This window comes from Zeus faber (assembly GCF_960531495.2).
Source record: "Zeus faber genome assembly, chromosome: 19".
Classification (NCBI taxonomy): Eukaryota; Metazoa; Chordata; class Actinopteri; order Zeiformes; family Zeidae; genus Zeus; species Zeus faber.
The window spans coordinates 20,456,365-20,465,603 of record NC_137206.1 but is presented as its reverse complement, the minus strand read 5'-3'; positions in this window follow the sequence as shown (position 1 = coordinate 20,465,603).

Genomic DNA, 9,239 nt, shown 5'->3' with positions numbered 1-9,239 from the left:
AAAGAGATTTAATGTTCTTTTTTTTTTTGTGGTTATTGTTACATGATCCGAAATGGTACCGCGCAATTTTAGTTTCGTTCAGATACCGACTAATAAGGCAATTTCAAGAAAATGTTCTCAACCAAAAAAATGGACTTTGCCTTCTTTCTTATATATATATTTCATCTATTGCTGTTTGCAATATGTCTATGCTGCAATAACGAGATGTTCTCTGTCACACTAAATAAACTTCCAGTGGATTGTCAGCAGAGCATCCAAAATGATAGGCACCCCCCCCCTCCCCCCAAGCACTGATGACCCCTCTCGTCCTGCTCTCCATCTCTTCCAGTCGCTGCCCTCAGGGAGCTGCTGCCACTCGCTTGTCCACCACATCAGCCCATTGCGGTAACAGCTTTCTCTCCACGGATATCAGAACATCTCAGCACCCTCAGCACCGACCCGCACCTCACTACACAACGACACAGTGAATGCACTGTGCCGAAGCGGCGTCGCTTGTGTGCATAACGTACCAGGAGTTGTGCTGCATCTGTATGTGACTCTGGTCTCGTGGCTAATAATGTATGCAATCTAATTTGATCACACGTTTTGTCATCTAATTTGATTGAATCGAATCGAATCGAATCTAATCTAATCTAATCTAATCTAATCTAATCTAATCTAATCTAATCTAAACTAATCTAATCTAATCTAATCCAATGTTATGGTTATATAATGTAATGTAATCGAATTCTTGTGGACCATAGGATAGTTTGGCTCACACCCAGACCTCTCAATCTCCCGGACTCCTCAATCCTCAGCCCGTGAACGGCGCCGCTGATACTGTATCCCCTAACTGGATTCATGAGGTTAGGAGACAAACATTCAGCGCCCAAACACTACCAAACCCATGCAGGACCGCTGTGCTACGAAGGCTCATGCCGAGTTCAGACTACGCGATTTAAGCCTGATTCCCCACTCGCTCGGAGGCATATCATAGGGACGCGATCTGAGAGAGTCGGCGATGAGTCGCAGACGCCTGAGAGATATCCAGTAGGCGAAATAATCCGGTGCTGTCGACGCGTCCAAAGCCTGTTGTGTGAAAGGTGTTGTGACCGGCAATGACAGCGACGACCTGCAGCCAGTGAGAGCGCAGGACATGGGCAAGAGGAAAACAAGAGCAGACAGTCTGCTTCCTGTTTACACCAGAACGGGCGGGCCCGGTGTCTTGTCGAGCCACGCTACGAGCGGGCAGCTACCTACGTTTTCATTGCAAAACGATTTATTCATCTCCAACTCTCTATGCAGAGCAGACAGTCCCTGATGCTCCACATTCTATTATTTTTTTTCCTCTATTTTTTTTTTGCTGCAAATCAGTGCACAAACTACTTGGATTGCTGGCCCCTTGCCAACATCCATTTTTTGGAAGCGTCACTTCCCGCGCATGTGTGTTTATGGGACTAAACGTAGTTTGGAGCTCAGATGGACTCGTCTGGGATTCTTCCTTGTGAAACATCTTGTAATGTGTGACCCCCTGTCCGCGTCGATCAGTCATGTAGTGTAAAACCCACAACGACCTGAAAACACCCGATTACAAGACAGACAGGAGTGTCATGTGTGCAGCTCAGCGATCCGACGACTTTGACAACACATGACGTGTCATGTGTTGGGGCTATAAGCAGCGTCATGACGGTAATGTGAGTGCGCTGTAGCTTCGACAGTATTGCCTTCTTCAGGGGTCACTATTTGTAGCTCATTGTCCAATGTTACTGATTGCACCTTTAAATAAATAAATTTCCATGTAAACTGAAGACCATGGACTCAATGAACAGTGCCCCTAGGTTTCATCCCATTTTTGAGTTGCCATGCTGAGAATGCAGGCACTAAACAATGATACATGATATGTATTCAGCCACAGTGCAGTGATCTTCTGTAGGATATTAAACCTCCTGTTCGGTGTAATGAAAGAGGGTGAAAGGGAGATCCTCTGGTGGAACACAAAATATTGGAGTTGTCAATATCACACAAACACAAATGCACAACGCATGCACACACACACAAACACACACACACACACACACACACACACTACTACATTACACACTCCTATAAATTGTATGAAAGATGTATGAGATAAAAGATGAGATATGATGTAATAATAGTAATAATAATAATAATATAATAAAGGAAAATAAGCTAAATAAATTTCATGAAAATAATTTAGTAGTGTGTCTCCTTTAGTAATTTCATTATTTCTCTTGAATTATTGGTCTTGAATGATAAGTCTTAAACTACTCCAACAATTCTTAAATAATTCTCAAATAATTCTCTAAATATTCCAAAATATATATATTGAAAAATGCAAGCCTGTTATCTAAGAACCTCTGAATCTCATGGATGGATCAGAAATATTCCTGAATTATTCCTTTAGTGGATCCTTCACTGGACTTTGCACAATGGAGCTTTAAATCATCATGCTCTTAAAACATTTTTTTTTACATGATAACCTTTTAAAATAACCGTAGTGGTGGTGGCATGACACAGGAGGATCACTCACACGCGACAAGATGCTGAGGACGGCAGCTTTAAAGTCATGTCTTGTGACCTCGGCATTAAATTAACCGATCACACTCCCACTCTGGGCCACCGACGTGACATAAACCAATAAATAAGGCATGTTAGCGCCGCGTCTGTAAAGTTATGTTTTTGATTATTATATTTCCTCTCTGAGTAATCTGTCCGTTTCCCCCTTGTCTCTGCTTGACACATCTGTCTTTCTTTCTTTCTGGCTTTCTTTCCTCTCATCCTTTTACCTCTTGTCCTTCTCTCCTCCGCTGTGAAGTGAGAGAAGAAGTGCACCCAGGGGAAATCATCTCTCTTCCATCCCTCCGCCATGCAAGCGAGGGGGCAGTGTGTGTGTGTGTGTGTGTGTGTGTGTGTGTGTGTGTGTGTGTGTCTGTGTATGTGTGTGTGTGTGTGTGTAGGTGCGTGATGCCTGTGTCAACGGGTGTGTTATTAGTGAAATGTTATTCATGACGTGTGTGTGTGTGTGTGTGCATGCATGTGTATGGAAGGCATGGCTCTCTACATTTGACTTCCTCTTAAATGTTTGTGTGTGTGTGTGTGTGTGTCTGTGTGTGTGTGTGTGTGTGTGTGTGTGTGTGTGTGTGTGTGTGTGTGTGTGTGTGCGTGTGTGTGAGAGAGAGGTAGAGAGAGAACATACAGTTTGTGTATTTCCAGTTTACACAGAGATTGGAACCCTCAACCTTGTGGTGTGGTGACACGCTCTCTTGCCTCACCTGACTCCTGTGGTTGTTTTCCATGGTTACATGACGCCTGATGGTGTAGTGTGTTCAACTACAGACGATTAGCATTAAGAATGACGAAAGAAGAAAGAAGAAAGCTCAACAGTCAGAAAATTTTGAGAATAAAGAATACTAATAAAGTGAAAAAGAGTAAAAAGTGAAGCAATAAAGTTAGTGAAGATAAAAATATAAAGTCAACAATAGCCAACAAATGCAAAAATATATAAAGAAAAAAATATATAAAATATATAAAATATATAAAAATATATATATTTAAACACCCCCCCCCCCACACACACACACACACACACACACACACACACACTAACTCGGATGTCTGACAGACTTTCATACACTCGACTCAGTATTGAATATTTCTTAGACTCTACTCTTGATTCACCATTCTTTCTTCTCTCTCTCTCTCTATCTCGCTCTTTCCAATATTCTCTTTCTTCTTTTCCTCTCCTTTTGTCCCCCCTTTCTCATCCTCTGCCTTTTCCTTTTTGACCTCCCTTCTGTATTCCTTTTCATCTCTCTGCTACCTCTCTCCTCTCATCTTACCCTCTAATGTTTTACGACCAATTTAATGTCTTTGCCCTCTCATGTGTTTTAATGAGACACTCCTCACCGCCGTGACACTGTTATACCAGCCGGGTTACTTCTCTCTCACACACGCACGCACGCACGCACGCACGTGCACACACACACGTACACACACGCACACACACGCACACACACACACACACACACACACACACACACACACACACACACACACACACACACACACACACACACACACACACACACACACACACACACAGGGATCTTTTAATGACTGTTCGATAAAGCTGGCTGATTGCATTATAATATTCATTATGATATATATTTTGATATTTTAAAGAACCCTTGAAATCAAGACACAAACAAGTCAAAGTCAGAAGCAAATGGATATAAATAACAGATTATGGTCAGTAAAGATTCAAATCTCCGCCAACAAACAATGAAGCTTGACTTATTTAATACATACAGTACAGAACCAAATGCACAGTCAAAGTAAAATCAAAGTAAGCGTCGTTTTGCCGGAGCACAATCCTGAAAGGTTGTCTTGTTGCTGAATTCTAGTCATCTAAGCCATTTAAATTCCTTGTGGGTCCTTGAAAGGCTCAACAATTGAACAGTGTAGAATGCTACTGTACGCAGACACTACAGTCAAGGAACATTTCTTCCACACGTACGCAATACGCAACAAAGCAATAATAAAAAAAAGTACTATACAAGTACTATACACTATACAAAATAAAACACTCAACATAAACTCTGACTCAAACTGCTACACATACTGTACACCACACAGCTTCTAATACAATTTATTAATTAATCCAATAGTCCATTCATTACACTGTGTAATTTTCTCTTGCAATCGCAATGACAATATTTAACACAAGCCATCCGTCTGTCCATAGAGACAGACAGACACAGACAGACAGACAGACAGACAGAGAGAGAGATAGACAGATACACAGATAGACAGACAGATAAATAGATAGATAGATAGATAGATAGATAGATAGATAGAAAGGTATTGTTACATACAGGAACTGTAGGTGTATTTGTGTGTGAAAGACACTTGCAGTGTGTGTGTGTGTGTGTGTGTGTGTGTGTGTGTGTGTGTGTGTGTGTGTGTGTGTGTGTGTGTGTGTGTGTGTGTGTGTGCCCGGTGTTGTGTTGTCAACCACACAGAAAAATAGAATCTGTGCTATGGAGAGCAGCGGTGCTCGTTGTTCACATGCGTATGTCTGTAAGTAAGATTTCTGGTGAGTGTGTGTGTGTGTGTATACCTGTGGATATTTATGCAAATAGGAGATTTTCTCGTGTGTGTTTGTGTGCGTGGGATGGGAGAGAAGGAGAATGTGGAAGTTGGTAAAGAAATCAGAACATTGTTGCTTTTCTAATGTGAATCATATTAAGGCTTCACTCTATTATTTTTAGTCACTCCCTATTATCCTCCATGGCGACAAAATAGGAAGCAAAGCCTCAAAGAAAATCCAACACCGATAATCCAGTCCAGTCAATAGTAGAATAATAATGCATAAAACAATAAGAAAAAATGAAAATAATTTCTCAGAAGCCGTTGTTGTTTTCAACACACAACAAAATGGGCTGGACGATTGGATGTAGAATGTAGTACGTAGTATGCATTTCCAGATGCAAGGTGAGAGGGCTGCTGTCCATGGTGCTGAACATGAACATCAGCACACACACACACACACAAAGGATCGCACTATGTATCTGTCTTTCATCTCCAGCATTCCTTCTTTATTCTTATCCAGCCGCCCCTCAATGTCACACACACACAAACACACACACACAGACACACACACACACACACACACACACACACACACACACGCACGCACGCACGCACGCACAAACAGAATCCATTTCCTGTGTTTGTTAGATAATAAAAGTTTAATGCACCACTCTCTCCATCACACAGAAAAAGATAGACGGTGGAGGAGGAGAAAAAAGGAGGGAAAGAGGTATAAAGAAAAGACAGAATCACTTCAAAGAGAGAGAAAGAGAGAGAGAGAGGAGAGAGAGAGAGAGAGAGAGAGAAATAAAGAGAGAGCGAGAGAGAGAGCGAGAGCGAGAGAGACGGGTAAATGAATGAGGGTTTAAGACGAAGTGGATGACAGGGAACGACGGCGATGAAAATGGGAGAGAAACGGCGAGCAAACTGAAGGACAAAGAAAGGCGAGGTGGAACAAGTGGGGGAGAAGGACAATAAAATCAGAGATGGATGAAGAGAGGGCGGCAAGATAGGTTGACAGATACTGTATTAAGACAAAACATGAGGGGAGGGACAGAATACCAAAGAGCGAGATGGATAGATTGATTGGAGATAAAAGAGTAAGAGTTAAAACAAGGGGGTGGGGGTAAGAGAAAGAAGAGAAGTGGGAGAGAGAGGGTGGGGGGAGAAATGGAAAAAAAAAGATTGTGAAGGGGAGACGACAAGGGAGCAGAGTGTCATTCAGATGGAGATGCCGGTCGGGTGTTGATGAGCTTTTGTCCTCTGTGTGACACGATAGACGGTAAAAAGAAAACAACACTTCCACTACAGATGCGACATCCTCCACCCGTCCATTTGATCCCTTGCTCCGAGTCCACATTCAGCCCTGGAGCTTTACTTCTCTCCAACCAGCCGCAGCCATTCTGGGAACTCTCATAGGAAGCTCTAAAATTCAGTGTTTTTCATAGTTGACCGTGGATGGAGGATGATTTGACTGACAGTGCAACTTCTGGTTGTATACAAAACAGTCTAAAGTTAAAGTGGAAATCCATACTTTTGTCTGTGCTAGGTAGATTACACTACAGGTTCACATTTCACACAGGTTCCATTTGAAACTGCAATGTGGTTTGCGGTTTTTTATCCCAGCGTTTGAGTTTACCCTGGTCTTCGCTCTAAGATGGTCAAAAAACGTTGCCTTCTTTTGATGGATTGATTTGTGAAAGGAGGACCCCGCCGCAAACAATAGCAACAGCATATGGAGGAGAACATGCATAATGCAAGTACAGCACATTGAATGGCTGTTGCTTGTAAAGTGCAAGCTAGAAAAAGTAATTTTAATTAAATAATCTTACGGATTACCACTTAATTATGAGCAAATTTGAACTCTAGGAAAAATAACAAACTTCAAACTTCCAATTAATTATTTAACTTGATTGATTTATTATAGATGATTATTAAACATTATTAAGGTTATTATTATACAAGATTATATATTTTTTAAATGTCTTGCTTTTAGGCTTTAAATCATTTGTTACATCGGTTGACTTATTTTACAGACTACCCGACAGAGGGCCAGAATTTGAGGTAGGTTAATTTGACAGTTTTTTTTACATTTCAGCGACATCTGGGAAAGCTTCATTTGACAGCCAAACGCCTGTCAAAGGAACATCAGAAGTCGTGTCGAGCTTTCACTCGGGGCTGAAATGTTGAATCTGCTGTCAAATTAAAGCCATCATTTCTACCTTCACATTAACTCTATGAATGATATTGATACAGAGCATGAATCTCTTTGGTCAGTGTGTATATATAGGTGAATGGTTGTATTAGAGCTTTGTCTCTATATAGGAAGTGTCTAAGATATCATATATATACAGTATATTAATATTCTAAAATACAAATATTTAAGAACAGAGAAAAATAACATTGCATATCAATTTCCTGATCTGACTGCATCAAACTACAAAACCCTAATTGATTGTCAATCCCTTTAAGTATTTAATTATGACTGTAGGCTTTCACAATTTTCCAAAAAAAACAGATATCACATTGCTTTCATTTATCTCTTATTTGTTTGCCTCCTTCAACTTTTGGACTTACTCGTAAGTAAATAGTATTTGAAATGTCCCCGGTTATGGGTCCAGTGTAGACCTGGGCCCGGGATAATAAACTGGGAATTAAAGCAGCTGAAGAAGGAATCTAAAATGAGCAGTGAATAAATGCAACCAGGAAATAACCAACACTATTACAATCCAACGGCTTGTTTTACAATCAATAACTCAGCCAATCAATTAACATATTGGTAATTAACAACAACTGTCTCTAAATAATAGGTACTAGAAACAAGAAGGAATACCTCTCATGTTGATTAAACTGAATAAATTAAGAAATTAGACATTTATTTTGTAATAATTTGCCACATTTTGTAATAACTGGACTCATTTTGTATTAAGTCCTGGATGAAATACAGCAAGTTTTGAGTATTATTACAATATGCATTGAATTATTACATATTAATCATAAAAAGTTGTAGACCCAGCAATAAATAATAACCATGCATTATGTAATAGGCTTTTACAAAATATGGCAAAACATACCATGTTTTTTGCGTTCAAGATATTTATTACAAAATGTGGCCAGTTATTACAGAATCCAGGTGTTATTACATAATAAAGGTCAGATTTATGACACTTCAACAATTTATCACAAAATGGGATTATCACATGATGTATTGGTGCATGAACATTCGTCTTTTTTCCCTTTTTTCCAGTGACTTTCACAGTTTTTCTCCGAATAAAAGGCAGAGATAAAAATGTACAGAACTGGTTTCCTAAACAGGTGCTTTGACGGTTTTACTCGCAGGAAACTGGAGTGAGACTGATCTTCACGCTGTGCGGGTCACGGATGTCATTTCCTTACATTTCCCCTCTCACAAAGAAGATGGACAAATTACATCGCATGCTGGGTGGAAATCAAATAGATGGGCAGATAACTCGACAATGAAAGGTGGGCCAGAAAAATAACATGATGAACGCGTTTAGAAATGAATACAAATGAGGAGGGTGGTCTTACCGAGGACCTTGGGTTAAGAGCTTCATTATTGAAACCACAGTCTCGCTATGTAAATTCACACGCTCCTGAAACCCTGAATACACAACCGTCTGAAGCCGTGGCTGGATGCTGTATGTCACCATGGATACCATCAACACCACCTTACATAATGTGTTAATAAGCAGCTACGCTTGGCAAACCTCTCTGACATTTCTCCAGCAATGACCCAGGGTGACACTTCAAATATAAGTTGGAATGTGTGTGAGCCAGCTATAGGGATGAAACAAACAGTATGGATCACACACACATAAAACATACACGGAGTGAGATTACCGCCTAAAGAAGGAGAGGCTGAAAACACGGCTGAAACCAAGCAGCACACGCAACGTGTACACCGCAAAAAGTTAAAACTCTCCTGGGAAGAACATCTTAAAGAAACAATGTATCTTCATTTTTTGTTTTCCATTAGTTGACTGGCCTGGAACTGTGTGTGTTCAATTATTTAGCGATCTAAAATATAGTGTATAACATGTTTTTTTTTTCTTCTGAAAATCCCCTTAGAGACTCCATAATTAGGCTGTGTAAACATTGCTGCTCGAGAGGTTTGTTCTGGTGCC